General features: G+C 46.9%; 1 protein-coding gene across 1 annotated transcript in view; it reads right to left on the minus strand.

Annotated features, from left to right (window-relative positions):
• Window positions 1-18,939, minus strand: part of TEX15 (testis expressed 15, meiosis and synapsis associated) — a 1,045,473-nt gene extending 1,026,534 nt beyond the window's left edge. Inside the window, exon 1 of the mRNA XM_085640942.1 lies at window positions 18,854-18,939. The gene's annotated coding sequence lies outside the window, so the exon portion shown is untranslated. The remainder of the gene's footprint in view (window positions 1-18,853) is intronic.
• Window positions 18,940-19,175: the final 236 nt, after the last annotated feature.

Raw genomic sequence — 19,175 nt, forward strand, 5'->3', positions numbered from 1 at the left:
TGAATTTGCATTCCTTTCCGCTCAATAACACACAATGTCAAACCGGACCAGGAGTAGAGTTGACTGGGCGACCAAACCCAGCCACACGGACCCACACTGCTCACGAAAGGCCAGAGATGAGGGCACAGTGGCAAATTGAACTTTGAGTGAATCCCCTGACGCGAGGCTCTGTCGGTACAGCCTCACCCTCATGGAAGTACAACTTACGCTCATAAAGCATAGCGACATTAATTCATTATGAATTGGCTTGGACTAAACATTGAGATGGTTTTAACCAGGTTCACACACTTTAGTTAACCAATAACACCAGTACAGCAACTTTAAAAAAAATCGAGAGAAATTTTAAACACATTTTATCCATATTATTAGTGCACTGTTTTTTATCTTGCTATATGATTTTTTAACATTAGTCGTTATGCATATGATCTACGTTTTTGTAAAGGTTTTAATTAACCAAACAATAAATATATTCTTCTTCGAGTACATCAGTTCATACATAGCCAATAGCACAAATGCCTGAAAGCTACATGACATGTACACAGTCACACAAAATGGTGTGATAAACACAGTCTAGTACAACTGCATGTGTGACCTTGTTCCAAATCTACCCTCATGTGTGTACCAGCAAATATCTTTACTCTTACAACCTAGGCCCTTGTAGAATAACATCTTTACCTCATTTCATCAAAGGGATAATACACATGGAATGCAAAACTAACTATGCACGCTAGTCCCTGCAACCAGCATATGGTCAGGTGTCTCTAATTCTGAACATGTTGAACTGGAGCCCACCTGCTACAGTTAACTTACTGCAAAATGTCACTACCAAGATGAAGGTGGCATGGATTAGCCCATTCCACAATGTTCACACTTACCAAAAGACACTTACCCATCTGTCCACTGACAGAGGATTCAGTTGTGAGTTGCACATGAGTACCTTATATAAAAGTCACATGTAGAATAGAAGAGTTGACAGGAAAAAATGTGTCTCCAAGTAGTGTGCGATGTCAGCACTGAGGACCACTGTACATGAGTTTGCCTAAGAAAACACACAGTCAACAGTGATGCATGTGAGCTCACCTTATTTACTCAGCCAATGTCAATGACTGCAGAAAAGTGAAAGGACATGTGGCTTAGAATACCGCCAGGCCCAAAGAGCCCTTAATCCTGTCCATAACAGAAGAGTAATCATGTGACTTACCATCTTATGGCAACTCTAATCACAAGCTAGTAGTTGCTGCTGATGGACACATTTCACCCCAACATGTCAGCTTATCCCTTCCTGATACATTTCATCAAGCATATATTGACCCTCCATAGATGCACATATGCATCCCACCTGACTGAATATACACTTCTCAGTGGTATGCTAAGTTACAATTCAAGACAGGTCAGTTAGTTTTCAACCTCTGCATGTATTGGCATCAACATGTTGGATCTAGCTTATGACGCCCATCAATGCCATTGGGAATGTGTTACTCTCCCATCCATGTATTTATATCCCTGTTACTAGGTAACACCTACTCTGTAAGTCTATCACAGACATGTTTTCATGTACACATTGGCAAAAACATGCAATTGTCAAGTTGTCAGATAGGATACTTGAAGTCCCTCACTGCATGTATGGAACAGTCTTACATGTGACATTAGTACACATAAGTTAACACCCGCCATCATCTATTCTAAACAACATATAGCACCAGTGGTGTTAGCTCTCTCATAATACATATTAATCCCCACTTACCAAAGGGTTAAATTGCACATTGTCTGCTACCAGAATGCATTATAATGCATGACACATGCAAGTGGTCCTGCATCACATAACACCGAGAAGAGAGACTACGATGACAAGTGGCCTGTTTGGGACCTGTAACGCCCTGAACGTCTCAGGATCGTTTAACAGACACGATAATGAGAACACAACCACTTGTGAAGGTTTAGTTATTTTAATGAAGGCAAAAACAATACAAGGAATAAACAAAGGTTATAGTCACTGGAATCCTCCAGGCTAAGTACGTTACCAGCCCACAGCACGGATGGTCCTAACCGTCCTCTGCATATACGCCGATCCCGGCGTATGCCAACAGAGGGCAGAAATGAAATGGCCGACAATGCCAATCGGTAGGCTGTGAGGGGCACGAAGAGTGTTGGGGAGAATCGAGGAGTCAGGGAAACACCCAGCCGGGGTCTCTACCTGAAGGGAGCAGCCGCTCAACCTCTTCCTCAGACTGCACCGGGACGCGGTGTCACCTCCTGGTGATGCGTCACCGATACCCCAATCACAAGCAAAGAAGACTGAACCGAGAGCAGCCGCTCGATCGATCCTGTGGACTTCCGAGTCTGTAACGCGGCAAACACCTCCTGGTGTGCGTTACAGCTGGCAGTCCCTGTATCTCTGGTCGGGCTGGGAGTTACGACTCCAACCAGCAAAAAGCGCCACTGCGCTTTGACTCAGCCGAGTCAAAAAGCGAAGCTCAATGGTTATCCGGTAGAGCTTCCGGGTCCTTCACAGGTGACGATGGGGCAAGACACGGCCCAGGGAGTAACGACTCGACCTACCTCCGTTCTTGCCTTACTGGAGCACCACTCCGGAACACTGCTCTTCACTAAGCAGGTACGTCGGTGTAAACACAATATCCGACAGCGTTGTACCTCCCGGTTCCTCCCTTTATAGGGCGTGTTTTCCTTGAGTTATGTAACAGCTCTCCTGTTTACATAAGGGCGTGTTTTCCTTGAGTTATGTAACAGCTCTCCTGTTTACATAAGGGCGTGTTTTCCTTGAGTTATGTAACAGCTCTCCTGTTTACATAACCTCTCAACTGCTAAGCATCCTGGGAGATGTAGTCCGTTTTCGCTGGTTACCGTTTTCCTCCCCTCGCATGACAGGAATTCTTGACAGTACATCCTCCCTCTCAGCGGCTCCCCACGGGTCCAGCGCTGGCAGGAAAACGCCGATGGAACAAGGAGACCAAGCGCGGAGCATGAACCCCTTCAGCAGGTTCCCATGACTGCTCCTCCGGGCCATAGCCTTTCCACGCAACCAGGTACCACAGCTTCCCCCTGCGCCATTTGGACGCCCGTATGCCCGACACTTCATACTCCACCTCCGACTCCACGCATACCGGCCTAGGTGTCCCAGACGGCTTGGAGGGTGCTGGTTTGAGCAATGATACATGAAAGACAGGGTGTATCCGCAATGACTGGGGCAAGCACACCTTCACGTTCACGGGACCCATACACTTGGTAATTCGATAGGGGCCCATGTACTTGGGATGGAACACACTGTTCTTTCGAAACCTCATGTTTCTTGTGGATATCCAGACGTAGTCTCCAGTGCGGTACAGTGGCCCGGGCCTTCTCTTCCTGTCTGCCGCAGCCTTGTATCTTCTCTTGGCCTCTATTAGGACAGCCCTTGAGCGCATCAACGTGTCTTTTATGTGTGCCACCCTGTCCGCTGTGGCGGGAATCCTGTCCTCTCTGAACGGATGTAGAAATGGCAAGAACCTGGGATGTTGGCCATAGTTGCTATAGAACGGAGATGACTATGTGGAGCTGTGAGTGGCGTTGTTATAGGCTATCTCTGCAACCCATAGCAAGTCGACCCATTCTTCCCTGCCCTGGTCCACAAAACATCGCAGATACTGTTTGAGCGTTTGGTTCAGGCGCTCGGTTTGGCCGTCCGTTTGAGGGTGGTAGCTGGTGGACAGGGCGGTCTTAACATGCAGCGCAGTGCACCAAGTCTTCCAGAATTGCGCAGTAAACTGCGACCCCCGGTCCGACACGATCACCCCAGGTAATCCATGCAGTCGTACCACATTCTTTAGGAGTAGTGACGCCAATTCCCCGGCCGTAGGGACTCTCTTGCAGGGGATGAAGTGCCCCATTTTCGTCAAGTAATCCACCACCACCAGTATCGCCGTCATCCCCTGGTCTACCGGTAGGCCCACCACGAAGTCCAGTGATATGCTATCCCATGGTCTATCCGGGGTCGGAAGTGGATGTAAGAGCCCTTGGGTTCGGCCATGGTCGGCCTTCATGGTAGCACACGTAGGACACTCCTGTCCCCACCTCCTGACATCCACTCTCATGGTTGGCCACCAGAAATGCCGTCCCATGCTAGCCACCGTTTTTTCAAAGCCCAAATGACCTGCGCATGGAGAGTCATGGCACCAGAGGAATGCTTGTTTCCTTAGCCTAGGCGTGGGTATCAATAGGCACCTGCCCTTCAGGGGTATCCCATCCTTCAGCTGCCATTCTCTGTGACTGAGGAGCCACCTCCGCCATGCGAATGACCTGATCCCTCTCTTTATTCCCCTCAGGAAAGTATCCGGTTGGATAACCCCCAATACCATCCTCGGGGAAATGATGGAATGCTCGGTCGCAGGCAATGGTTCCTTAACTGCAGATTGACGGGACAGGGCGTCCGCCTTCCGGTTTTCCGTCCCCGGCCGATATGTGATGCGGAAGTTGAACCCCGCAAAGAAGATCATCCACCGCAGCTGCCTGGGAGAAAGGTGTCTTGTGGCCATCATGAACTGTAGGTTCCGATGGTCCGTGTACACCGATACCACATGTCTTGCCCCCATCAACCAATGCCTCCATTCGGTGAAGGCGTCCTTGATTGCGAGAAGCTCCTTCTCCGCAATATGGTAGTTGCGTTCGGCGTCGTTGAGTTTGCGGGACATGTACGCAACGGGATGAAGCACCCCTGTGTCGTGGTTGCGTTGGGACAAGATAGCCCCCAGCGCCACATCCGATGCGTCCGCTTCCACCACGTAGGGGAGATCCGGATCGGGGTGAGCCAACACCGGCGCCTTACCAAAGGCGCTTTTCAGGGCCTCAAAGGCTTTGTTCGCTTCAGGGGACCAGACAAACTCCTTGGACTTCCTCAGTAGCTGTGTGATTGGGGCCACCAATCCTGAAAATCCATCTATAAACCGCCTGTAAAAGTTGGCGAAGCCAATGAAACTTTGGACGTCCTTCACGCTTTGGGGCACCGGCCATTCTTTCACCGCCTTGATCTTTCGTTCTGCCATCTCCTGTCCCTCTGGACTCAGCATCACTCCGAGGAATTCCACGGATGTGACGTGGAAGTCACACTTGCTGAGTTTACAAAACAGCATGTTTTCCCTCAGCTTTTGGAGCACAGCTTTGACGTGGTGTACGTGCTCCTCCACACTGGACGAATAGATGAGGATGTCGTCGATATATACGACCACGTAGATATCCAACTCCTCTCTGAATACCTCATTCAAAAAGTACTGAAAGGCTGCCGGGGCGTTGCACAGACCGAACGGCATGACGAGGTACTCAAAAAGGCCGAACCTGGTCTTAAAGGCGGTCTTCCACTCGTCTCCGTCCCTCATGCGCACCAGATGGTATGCCCCTTTCAAATCCAACTTGGTGTAGATACGAGCTTTCTTGACCTGTTCCAGAAGTACACTGATGAGAGGCAAGGGGTACCGATTCTTTATGGTTATCGCATTCAATGCCCTAAAGTCCACACAGGCTCTCAGCTCCCCATTAGCCTTCGGGATGAAGAAGAGTGGCGAGGCGGCCGGAGACTTGGACGGGCGGATGAATCCTAGCTTGAGGAGTTTATCCAGGTACCCCCGGAGATGCACGTTTTCAGGCTCCGTCAGGGCATACAGCCTGCCGCTGGGAACGCTGGCCCCTGGCACCAGGTCGATCTGGCAGTCAAACTGTCTATGTGGTGGTAGCACTTCCGCCTTCACCTCATCAAATACATCCTCAAAACTGTGATAAGCCTGGGGGAGAGCCACATCTTTTTCTGCCGCTGTAGCCACCGTCTGACTCCCGCTCTCATCTGCGTCAAGGATGCAATACGGTGACGTCAGTTCGATGCGATGTGTTGGCCAATCCACAGAGGGGTTGTGTTTCTGTAGCCACGGCAATCCCAATATGACGCCATATTGGGGCGCTCGGATGATGTTAAAATCGATTTGTTCCAAATGGTTCCTCCCACATCTCATCGGAAGGACCCCCCGTGTGCTGCCCGATGGGCCCCGTCACCAATCGCCTTCCGTCTACAGCATAGACGTCTTCGGGTACAGCTTTGGGAAGAAGCACTAGCCCTAGCCTGCATGCCTCGTTGTGGTCCATAAACATGCCAGTGGCCCCTGAATCCACCATGGCCACAACGGGTATCCACTGGTCATGCACTCCCACGTGCACCGTGAGAAACAGGTGTCGTTGTCCCTTAGTGACCGAGTTGGAAAGTGAAGGGATGGATGAGTGACTCCGAGATGCCCCTTCTTTGGTCTGGGAGTCCTCTAGTTTTCCGCCGGTACGTCCACCACGGCTGTTACCGACCGGTTGGCCCGATAACGTGACGTCTTCGGTTTGGCAGGGCATTCACTTACGTAGTGGCCTTTTTTGCCACAATATAGGCACAATCCTTGTTTACGGCGTGACTCTTTCTCCGTGGCTGTGAGGCTCGCTCGTATTGCGCCGATGTCCATGGGTTCTCCCTTGGATGCGGTGGAAGTTTCAGGACTTCCCACTGTCACATAGGATGGAAGGGAGTTTCCTTTTCTCCCATGATCCCCCTTTCTTTCACTTAGCCTATGTTCCAGCCGTAATACCAGGTTGATAAGGCCCTCACATGTCTTGGGTTGTGGGTCAATATGAGCCACGGCGTCCTTGAGCTCATCGCACAGCCCATGATGGAAGAGCGCCGTCTGTTTAGCAACAGGCCACTTGGTTTCCGCAACCAGCCTTCGGAACGCGTTGAGATACTGCACCAGGTCGTTGGATCCCTGTCTCAACTCAAGCATTTCACGGTCCGCCGTGTACGAGTCAGCCCTTCTGTCGAAGACTTTCAGGAATTCCTCGCGAAAAGCACCCCAATCACATAAGATGGGGTCGTCCCTGCTCACCAGAGGTACGGCCCATTGTGCCGCGTTTCCAGCCAAATAGGATATAAGGAAAGCCACACGAGCCTGACTCGTGGGGAACGCCCTTGGTTTGCACGATAAATGTAGCGCCACTTGTGTGAGGAATACCTGCACTGTGTTAGGATCCCCACTGTACCTCTCTGGTGTTGCCAAGGGGACGGCTACCGGCATTTCCACTACTACCGCAGGGGTCTGGTTCGTGAGGGAGGTGCTGGGCGTGAGCGGGTCCAATTGGATAGCATCCAGTCTGGCTTTTACATCGGCTGTTTCTTGCCTGGAGGCAGCCAATTCAATTTGCACGGTCGTTAAAGCAGCCAGCACATCATCAAGTGTTGCCATGTCTGTTATCGACCGGGAGACAGTTAGTGTTATTACGGTCGGATATTTTGTAACGCCCTGAACGTCTCAGGATCGTTTAACAGACACGATAATGAGAACGCAACCACTTGTGAAGGTTTAGTTATTTTAATGAAGGCAAAAACAATACAAGGAATAAACAAAGGTTATAGTCACTGGAATCGTCCAGGCTAAGTACGTTACCAGCCCACAGCACGGATGGTCCTAACCGTCCTCTGCATATACGCCGATCCCGGCGTATGCCAACAGAGGGCAGAAATGAAATGGCCGACAATGCCAATCGGTAGGCTGTGAGGGGCACGAAGAGTGTTGGGGAGAATCGAGGAGTCAGGGAAACACCCAGCCGGGGTCTCTACCTGAAGGGAGCAGCGGCTCAACCTCTTCCTCAGACTGCACCGGGACGCGGTGTCACCTCCTGGTGATGCGTCACCGATACCCCAATCACAAGCAAAGAAGACTGAACCGAGAGCAGCCGCTCGATCGATCCTGTGGACTTCCGAGTCTGTAACGCGGCAAACACCTCCTGGTGTGCGTTACAGCTGGCAGTCCCTGTATCTCTGGTCGGGCTGGGAGTTACGACTCCAACCAGCAAAAAGCGCCACTGCGCTTTGACTCAGCCGAGTCAAAAAGCGAAGCTCAATGGTTATCCGGTAGAGCTTCCGGGTCCTTCACAGGTGACGATGGGGCAAGACACGGCCCAGGGAGTAACGACTCGACCTACCTCCGTTCTTGCCTTACTGGAGCACCACTCCGGAACACTGCTCTTCACTAAGCAGGTACGTTGGTGTAAACACAATATCCGACAGCGTTGTACCTCCCGGTTCCTCCCTTTATAGGGCGTGTTTTCCTTGAGTTATGTAACAGCTCTCCTGTTTACATAAGGGCGTGTTTTCCTTGAGTTATGTAACAGCTCTCCTGTTTACATAAGGGCGTGTTTTCCTTGAGTTATGTAACAGCTCTCCTGTTTACATAACCTCTCAACCGCTAAGCATCCTGGGAGATGTAGTCCGTTTTCGCTGGTTACCGTTTTCCTCCCCTCGCATGACAGGAATTCTTGACAGGACCACTGTCACGCATGACTTCAAGACATAATGTATGTCATCTGGGACATTGTGCTTCCATGTGGCCATTCTACCATGGAAATGCACAACTGATAGTAGTCTGCTTAGTTCCTGCTTACATGGACCATAGTGAATGGACATTACCAAGCACCTACTACTATACCTTCACATTCAACAATTTGCCCATTACGTTGATCAGAAGTCTCCTTAAAGCTTGAAGTAACAAGAACTGCCTGAAATAAAACATATATGGTCATGCACAGTGTTTCACTAAGGCCCATACGCAACGCCTCCTTGCTACTGTTTGAGTCTCACCTGCCCAGCGAAGTCTGGGTAGGCCACCGCCAATATGCGGGCCATTAGGGGCGTCAGGGTGTGGCGTGTGCCACTTCTGCTTGGGGGTGACAGGCCCAACTGAACCTCTGCGATCTTTTGGTTCCAGCCTCTCAAGTCCTGCCACCGTTTCTGACAGTAGCCACTTTACCGACATATGAGCCCAAAGGTCCGCACCTTCTGGGTGATGGTCCTCCACAGGAACACCTTCTGATGGACATTGACCAGTATTGACGCAATGGATTGAGACACCTAGTAGACATGCAAGATGTTCATCACCTCCTAGGGTGTCACATAGGTAGTACACAGCTAGTTTAACCATCTAACAAGACCAAAACAAAAAGCATTTTCACTACATGTTTAGGTGCCATTAGTACCACCCTCCATCCTGACATCGGCGCCTCCTCCATTATGGTGGAGGATCGTCGCCCCACCTGCTTCAAGTGCAGCAGGGATACACATTAATAAAATGGTAATAAATACCATTTTATTGATGTGTTCAAGGCTCGTGCTGTTACAGCGCGGTGGCAGGGGGCGGGGCTGATCAGTGTGATTCCACTAGTAATGCAGCCCCCTCCCAGTGCACAGGTCAGATTGGCTGGCTGCCTACAGCCAACCAATCTGACCTGCGCACTTCAGAGCCTGCAATCCCATGGCTGAGAAGTAGCCGAGGGATTTAAACCGCAGCCCCCAGCCTCAAAATTAGCGCTAGGTTAGCCTGCTCCAGCCAATCGGATTGGCTGGTTTTGCATTGTACTATGGCGGCAGTCATTCCCTTTCTGCCTGAGTCAGCTGAGGAAAGCGCCAGGAGGAAAGAGTCCGCATCCAGAGCCTGCATCAGCGAGGACACAGTAAAGAGCATCGGTCGGCAGGTAAGTTCTTTGTATTTGATTTTTAATGCATATTGTTCCCTGTTTTCCTCCCCACCTTCCGTCGTTGTCCCCGCCCCACCACTCTGCCACCACACCAGCTGCTAATGCATCCTGACCTTTCAGTACACCAGCCCACTTACATCACGTAGGCTGGGACCAGACCACATATGGTCTATGAGATGTTACCAGGTTACCCAGCACACCATTGTGTCCTCTTGACGGCTACAGTAGCAGTGCAGCCCTGGACGGACACCTGAATAGTATGGACAATTTACTTGATCCATGCTGTCCAAAACATCCCTGCTACCCTGTTATTGACTTGTATCAACGTTTAGGATGACAATGTAAGGTATTACAGGTGTGTAACTTGATAATCCCACTCTGAGGATCAGTGGACATGTGTTTTACATATTTGGACCTCAGACTACATTTGTATGTGTTACTGTTGGGAAAAACAGATTTCATGCAGTGCATCGTATGCCATATGTGCCAGTGTGAATGGGACGAAACCAACATGCCTGGTAATTGTTACCAAATATCTGCTTGTGACATGTTTGAGATGAAAACTGTGCACATATAATGTAAGCATCAGTCATATGACAGTCTAACTGCAAGCAGGTTTGATTAAGGTGCCTTTCCTTAGGCAATCATACAGCTAGACAACCAGCACATCTTTCACTAAAAGACTGCACATTTAACATTGGCTAAAAGAGATATCTACTTGCTTAGAAAACCCCATACTATGTGTGTAGCCTATGGCAAGGTATGAACATGACAAGTATGATGTAAAGTACATAACAGTACTGTCACACATACACCAGAACATAATCCCTTAACATTTCCTAACACAGATTCATACAAATATAACCCTGAAGCTTGTGGGGTCTCGTTGCCACAATCTGCCCCATGTATATGGATACCTGGCGTAGCCGAGTACATTCTGCATAAATAGTTCTCACCTGCTCCTCTGGTGTGCCAAAGAGCTACCTATACAGGGAAAGACCATGTCTACCAGGGTCTCCAGCTCCTCAGGGGTAAAGGCAGGGGCCCTGCTCCCTGTACAGTATGTCACTGCAGCTCTCAGAGGATCAAAACAGCAGCTGACAGATGGGAAGGTGTGAAAAACAGATGTTCCTGGACGCAAGTGAGTTGATTTACAAATCGCCACATATAAGTAGACCGCATAGGCAGTCTTCTGTGCAGGGGGAGAAAAGATTGGTCTGCGTCGGTCTCACTTTCTGACTTTATCCAATGGCTGTGAATGGCGTGTCACACTCCGCCCACCGCACAGTTCAAAATAGCCAGTGGTCCGCGATGCAGCATGTTCCATTGGCAAATGTAGTATACCGCAGCAGTCTCCACTGCAGTTCAGTGGTAGATGTTGAACATTTAAAGTGGTGGAGCACAAATTCATACACCAAATTACAGAACCCCTTTCAAGATGCTTACACCAGAGAAATATGGAAGATATGACAGAGTGAAATGGGCAAAAGGACACACAGTTTATGGTGGCAGGAAAAGGGTGAGAATGGTCCATGGATAAAGAAAAGGGCGGTGTGCCACAGTAAAAAGAGGGAGTGCGTATTCAAATTACGTTAGAAACTGAATGAGAGGCATGAAAGATGTGGATAAAGGTAAAGAGAAGAGAAAAATAGGTATAAAAAAAGCTAAAAGCACCATAGTGAACAGAAACAATGACCACAGAATAGGCAGCATGCAGTGAAATAAATAAAAAGGGGAGACATTGAAATGAAGACAAAAACCGATGAGATGAGAAATATATGAGAGGACAGAAAGTGACACAGTGGACAAACAAGATAGAGAGAGTGGCGAAAGAAAATATATCCAGGAGGAGGTATGGAAGGGAGTATGGAGAACGAATCAGTCATAGGAGAGAGTGAGAAGTACATCAAATATCAACCAAAGTGACTCCAAGGGACGCGCTAACCTTGGCTTTCTGGGCACCCTTGAAGTCACCACATACCTCGACAGCCGTGAGGGGAACGGCTCTCCTACCCGGAGCTTCAGGGCAGCCTGCTGCAGTGCCGTGAGGGGAACGGCGGTTCACGAGAAAACTACCATCCCCAGCATTCCCTCTCCCGGGCGCCTGCCTACAGCGTCATCAGGCTGCGCCGGGGAGGGTTAAAGGCTGGGACGAAGAGCCGCTGCGCGGGACGCGCGCGGGCCGCGCCCGGGCGAAGCCCGGGCCAAGGGCGGGCCCGTCCTTGCCCGTCAAGGACCGATCAAGGCCGGGCTGGGCAACGTCCCTGACATCAGCTGTAGATCATCAAACTCGTAAGTGTTGCCGGTGGGCCCATGGTCATTTTACGCCTGTATGTTTCCCCTCATTAACGACGTTTAGGTATTTGTGCATCGTGGCCGTACCATCTGCCCTACTCTGCCCTGCTCACATCATCAGGATTCCAACTTTAGGTACCAACACAGTGGAAGGCGAACACTGAGACTGTATGAGACACTTAGTTGACGCACTTGGAAGTCTATTAATTCTCTGATTGATTTGTGTGGGTAGTTGGAACAGAGTGGCCCTTGTGAGATTAAACTTGTTTGGATTGGGCTTGAGCTCCCAGTTGTTGCGCCCATCTCAGACACTAGACCCACAAATCCCTTGATTCTCTATCGCCTTATTTATACTATCTAAGGGACGTCTATATTAAGTAGGAATAATATGAGTAAGATTAAAAATACTCCAATGGCAACTCGTTCAATCTCTAGGAAAAAGGCCCAGGCCAATATACCACTCCCTAGCATCACTGCCATAGACAGGATGCTACAAAGAACTATAGGAGTTGTGGCCAACGCAATTGAGAATACGGAAAGGCGCCTCTCACTGCCCCCAAGCATACGCCCACCGATGCAACCAACTGAAGACTTAAATATCGATGCAAATAATTCTATTACTACTGCATACTCTCAGGACTCTATTCTCATGGCCTCTTTTGCCGGCTTCCCAGTAAGAGAGACAAACCAAATTATACTCTCCCAACAAACTTTCCCACCTGATTTTATAACCCAACAAACTTTCCCACCTGATTTTATAACCCAGGAAAGCAGGCTGTCAGTATCACCAAACATCCAAACAAATACAGAATCTCCATCACTCATCAACATCTCAGAAGGCGAAGTGGGGACGAATGACTGTATTATTAATGATGATATCAACATACCTGACACAGTCATCCCATGTAACCCTTCGAGGGAGAAAGGGTGTACAGACAAACTGGAACCCAAAAGAAAGGCGAAGGCTGTCAACAAACCAAGGGCAAAATCAAAAAATACAAGGCTCAAACATGGATTAGGGCAGGGCAGAAATAGTACCTCTGCGCCAAGAACATCCAACAAGGCAGTACAACTTATAATACACACAGATCAATTACAGAAAGTACCAACTCTGGGAAACACACGCCAAGAAACTGTTGCCAGCATCCCTTGTAATCAGGAAAGTCCTAACAACCTTTGTATGAAGAATTTAATGCCTGGAATGGAACAGTTAATGAAGTCACTCATGCTCCCCGTTATTGAAAGGATAAAAACAATAGGGGAAAGGCTGGAGAAGATCGAACAGCAAAACAATGAAATTATGACGATACTTGTTAAGTTTTCTTCATTACAGAACAAAAATAATGCCAATGACAAACGGATCAATGAGGAAATCCCGTCAGACGTGATGGACACTAGTAAATATAAGCAATTAGCTCCGCAAGTTACACTATCAAATAATGGCAATGAGATACCGCAAATAGCTCCCCAAAAAAGTTTGGTTGGAGCAATTGAGGTACAACCCCATTCCGGGGCACAGGCTGGAATAGTTGGCACAGAGCACACTATTGGGAAAGACGGGATCTGTATCAACAGTAATACCAGTAATAGAAATACCACTGAGGAACAATCTGAGAGATTGAGGTTAATTAGTAAGAACGCATGTATTGACCTGCCACCAGAATCGTACCCTTTCACAGCAGTTATGATAGGAGTACCCACTTTAAGAGAGGGCAAGTTGGAGAATTATATTGAATTAAAAAATAAGGTAAGCCATTGGCTATCCCAACATAGACCTATTCCCCCATATCTAAATGGCCAAATACTTAATGTTAGGAGACTGAACTGGGTGGGCAAGAGACAAAAGGATTATGAAGGAGACTGCATTATTGTAAATTTTAAAGACAGACGCTTGGCAGGTTATATTAGTGGGTGGAGGGAGCATGGTTTGGATAGTAGAATTCAAATAGTGGATCTCACCTATTTTTACCCACCCTCCCAGCACCCCCAAAGTAACTTGCCATGGAACTTTACTCAAGAAAATAGGGACTTCGATCATTATGACAATCGTCACATGGTTCGATGTCACCCCCGTTTTGCACCCTTATACGAGGATAGACACCCTAACTATATTGACTACTACGATAGGCAATACAGGATACCCATTTATAACCGCTTTGACGCCCTCAACTCTCAAGGCTTAGAGGGCGTGGATTGACCGTTTGTAGAGATTTTGATACCACCAACTGTCAACCCATTTGAACTAAAAAGCAGCGTAACAACTAAAGAGCACACTCCTGTAACTCTGAGCCTAGTAGACGAGTGGCAAACTGTCAACCCACTTGAACCAAAAAACAGTGTAATAACCAAAGAGCAGACCCCTGCAACCCTGAGTTTAGCAGACGAGTGGCCAGTTAGCCCTAACTCATTTTTTGTAAATACCTTTGGGAACCAGGGTAAGACTAATGTAAATCCAGAGCAGTTGGTGGTCTTTAGCGAACCATTGACCACTAAAAAACCACTTACAGCCTTGCCCTCTTTTAAGAGTAATCTTATAAAACCCCCAAAATTAGGTCAGAATAAAGTATATGACCTAAAAATACTTAGCTGGAACGTCGCAGGCCTTGAACCCAGATTAAAAAATAACGACTGGGTGGAGTTAATTACAAGGTACGACATAATTATGTTCCAAGAAACTTGGGCACCACATAATCTGCATATTGATGGGTTTCATTGTTATAACACCCCAGCGCATAAATCGCTACATGGTCGGGCTGTTGGTGGGTTGTTCGTTGGCCTCAGTATAATGGCCGGGGGAAACCACAGGGCCATTAAGACTGATAATGTCAACATACAGGCTATTGAGTATAAGCAAAAAAAAAATCCTTTTGTTCTGATAAATTTTTACAATAATGATTTTTTATCAGTTCCAAACAAGAATTTTACAGCACTGTCTGATTTCATTTCCAAGTTAGTAGATAGTCAGGGAGAAATTGGTGGGCCTGAAATTGTCGTGGCTGGGGATTTCAACGCGCAGCTCCCAATAATTTCATCGGCGGAACAGCAAAATGGATATCTTGCTAATCAAAGGGGTCGGGAATTGAGAGCTCTCCTAGATCACATTCTTAGTAACACAAAGGATCATGGACCAAAATTAACGCAGGATCAGGTACCTACACATAGAGGACCAGCTAGTACCTCCACTATTGATTTTATTTTTGTTTCCCCTGGTATGGCTGATTGTATAGTAGAAACTGACACGGTGGATACTGACTTTGGGGATCATAACCCCGTAACTGTAACACTTAAATTAGCCCCCAAACCGGTTTATAGATCGACGCAGGGAGCAAAGGATCTAAGCGTATCCACTGATAAATTGCGGCTAAAATGGATTGGCATAGATAGAGCAAAAATTATGGCATCTTTGTTAGGGGATAATCAGCAGAGCATATATCTCTGCCTAGACCAAACAACTGGTGGCCAGCTAATCATAACACATTTTAGCAAAATATGTGCCTCAGTCAGGTCTTTGCTGACGGTACAGGCCCCTCAGAGCCCTAAAGACCCCAGGTGGTTTGATCATAGTTGCTCAACTGCAAATAGGAACCTACGTAAGACCCTTATAGAAATTCCTAGAGTCAGGGCAAAAGTTAGTGAAGCAAGGAAGATTTATAAATTAGCCCTAGAGAAAAGGAAATCTATGCTCCTGGGCGAACGCTGGGAAGCCCTGGCTCTGACCGCAGGAAGTAAATTGAGCAATCTATTTTGGCCAGCAGTAAAAGAACTTCGGAATATGGGCCAACAACTTACACCAATCAGCTGTACTATCTCTGCTAGTTCCTGGGAACTACATTTTGCAAAAATTTATGCTGCCCCGGGAAAAGACCCACTTATCAATATTCCTGAAACACCTGTTAATTTAAAAATAACCGAAGGAGAAGTAGAGGAGGCAATTGCACAGAGCCTTGGTAACAAGGCCCCCGGCACAGATGGTCTCCCAATAGATCTTATTAAATGGCAACCTGATCTCTGGGCACCCATACTAGTGAATGTTTTTAACAGTCTTCCTGAATCCCCAATGCCTGAAACATGGAGTACTAGTATAATAGTCCCAATTTATAAGAAAGGGGATAGGTCGGATCCTGTAAACTACAGACCAATCTCATTGTTAGATAACACACTGAAGATATTAGGTCGTGTCATCTACAATAGATTGATTACATGGTCAGAGGAAACTGGGATATTATCCCCCTGCCAACTAGGATTTAGATCAAGGGTCGGCACAGTGGAACAATGCCTCAACCTCAAACTAATTATTGACAAATATAATATTGCCCGCTCTGTCCCTATTTATTTAGCTTTTATGGATTTGTCATCCGCCTTTGATTTGGTTAATCGGTCTAAACTCTGGACTATTTTATTAGAGTATGGGATGGACACGACCCTGGTCCACTTTTTAGCTTTTTTACATACGGACCTAAAATCTAGAGTGAGAATAGGCGTAGGCGGGGAATTGTCTGGACCCATTGAAATTGGAAGAGGAGTTAGACAGGGGTGCGTTTTAGCACCCCTGCTTTTTATTATTTATATAAACAGGCTTAGTAACTACCTTGCAAAGTCCAAACCAGACGTACCCCTAATAAATGGCAAAGCAATACCTACTCTTCTGTACGCAGACGATGCGGTGCTAATGGGCCGCACACCGAACTCGCTCCGTTCTCTGGTTCTTAATTTTACTGTATTTATGGATAATTTGGACTTAAGAGTCAATTTTAAAAAATCTTTCATAATGGCATGTGGGCCAGGGAAACGGCGACTGAGCCCCATACAAGTCGGGGGAGAAAAACTTATCGCAACCAATACTTTCCCGTATTTGGGTGTGACCTTTGCTGCGAATGGCTCGTGGTCTGGGCATTTGGCCCAGGCCACGAGCAAATTCTCAAAGGCCGCAAACTCAATTTTAAGCATCCCGAAACCTAAGAGGTCGGGAGTAACAAAGGCAATTGCTAAGATTTTCAAACTCCAATGTGTGCCAGTGGCAACTTATGGAGCTGAAGTCTGGGGCATCGGGAACAGCATCTCCATCCAGCGGGTAGAGAACCGGTTTTGCAGGAGATTATTAAATGTGCCAATTTTCACATCCAATCTCATCACACATAATGAATTAGATTTAAATTTTATCTCAGATTTTGTTAGTTCCCGACCAGTACTATTTTGGCACTCGGTCTGGACAAACAAATCCGCGCTACTCACACAAGAGATAATAACTGATTGTTTAAATTGTGATAGGGGGCTGAAGATCCCGTGGATATCTTATATAAACACAAACCTGCGAGAAATAGGCATGGATAATATTTTTATTAACCCCACACATGCCAGTAAAATTAAAAAATCTGAATTAAAAGAGGCACTAAGCGCACTGTTCTGCCAAAAAAGACTTAGGAGGGAAAAAGAGAAACCAACAGTTATAAGGTATATGGAAATAGCAGCCACCAGAAATCCCTTCCCATTATATCTTACTATACAATTGACAAACTGGGAAAGAAGTCTTCTATGTCGTCTGAGGGCTGGGACTATTAGGTATCTTTTAAATTTCCCTTTGGGGTACCAAGAAACTGCACTTATGACGAGCTGTCCCTGTAATGGGCAAAGTAAACAAAGCGATTTGCACTTCTTTTTTTTCTGTAATTTTTACTTAATGTATACAAAGCGGTTCTTAATCCCTTATTTTAAAAAATTTAGACCAATTAGTTTAACCAAATCTTATGAGGTATTGTTAGCACTTGGAAACGAGGAAATAATCTTCCGTTTTTGTAGTTTTTTAAAAACAGCTGTCTATGCGCGCAGAACTATGGAAATGTAAATAATGATGTATTTTAACTCACATGTATTATTGGGGAATTTGTTTTTTCTTTGATGTGAATATATGATGTGCTTTTATGAATTGTTATAATTCGAATAAAGATTCTTTGAATTGAATTGAATTGACTCCACTTACTGGAGTATCTTCATATTCAAGAGTGTGGTGCACATGATCTCTGGTTAAGAACAAAAAAAACAGGGAGCATTCCATTGGAGGTTAAATATTGCTGAGCTAACTAGTCCTGAACCCTTGGTGCCTGTCCGGCTGATTGGTAAGATTAAATGGGGCTAAACCTCACAGGTAACCTAAAATGGCTGAGGGCAATTCATATGCCAAAGTGAGACCACACAAAGGTTGTGTAGTGATGGGCTTGGAAGAAGGAAATCTGCAATAGCCTTTACGTAGGAGCAAGGGATTAGAAAGAAAATGTTACAGTTTAAATATTTCTCACGCGCAGTCCAACTTTATGACCAACAGCCTATACACTTCTGTGGTTTGTTTAACATTTAGCTGGGGTTATAACGAAGGAACCCCACCCCTTCCTTAAGTGGGCCTCTACACAGAACGCAAATTTCAATATTCCCGTTCCTCCACTTCTTCCACATGTCAAAACTCTCCAAAACAATGAGACATGATTGACATGCAATTCACAGAGCATCATCTCCTGATTTCCTGGCAAATAAACCTGGGTCTGAGTTTGTCCCCTTTGCTCCTAAACATAATTATCTAATGGTGAATTGGTCAAAGTCTTTATTTTCATTTGATATATTTTTACTGTGGTACAGGTACAGGAAAGAAGGCAGGCCTCTCTCTCCAATCGAACCAATCCTCCCAAGTAGCAGTCAGAAATCTGGTATAAATAGTAATGCTTCTGCAGCAGCATGTTTGCTTTTCTCACTTAGCTAACTGTATAAAAAATACACAGTTTATTACAGTCCCATCAACTCTATGACTCCAGCTCCCAAACTTGTCTACCCCCCGGACCCAATACCTCCCACCGAACAGGCTTCCAAAGTGCGCACGCACATGAACACATTTAAACATGCACTCCCTCGTAAAAGCATACATACGCACACAGACACTTACAAAGACGTTCACAGTCACAGGCATACACATGCACTCCTGGCATAGAGACAAAAGCACAATATTTGGAGGCCGAGAAGCAAAACTTACTTGCTTCCTCAATCCGACTAACAGGTCAGGCCCATATTTCCAGACTCCTCCGTCTCCTAACTTTGAACCGGACAACAGAGGTAGGCCCACGAGCTTTCATCGAATCAGAAGACGGAATAGAGTAGGAAGTACCGCGGTACACCTTATTTCTCTATTCGGACTTCTGATAGGATGAGAGGGCACATGATTGGCAAGCCCTGAATCTCCATTATCTGGCATGCTACACTGCCTTACGCTAGTGCAGCATGTCAGATACTATTGTGACTGTGTGAGGCAGAGCTGGATCAGCCCCCGCCTGACACATGCGCAGTACAGCCAGTGG

This window comes from Triturus cristatus, chromosome 2_2 (genome assembly GCF_964204655.1).
Source record: "Triturus cristatus chromosome 2_2, aTriCri1.1, whole genome shotgun sequence".
NCBI lineage: Eukaryota > Metazoa > Chordata > Amphibia > Caudata > Salamandridae > Triturus > Triturus cristatus.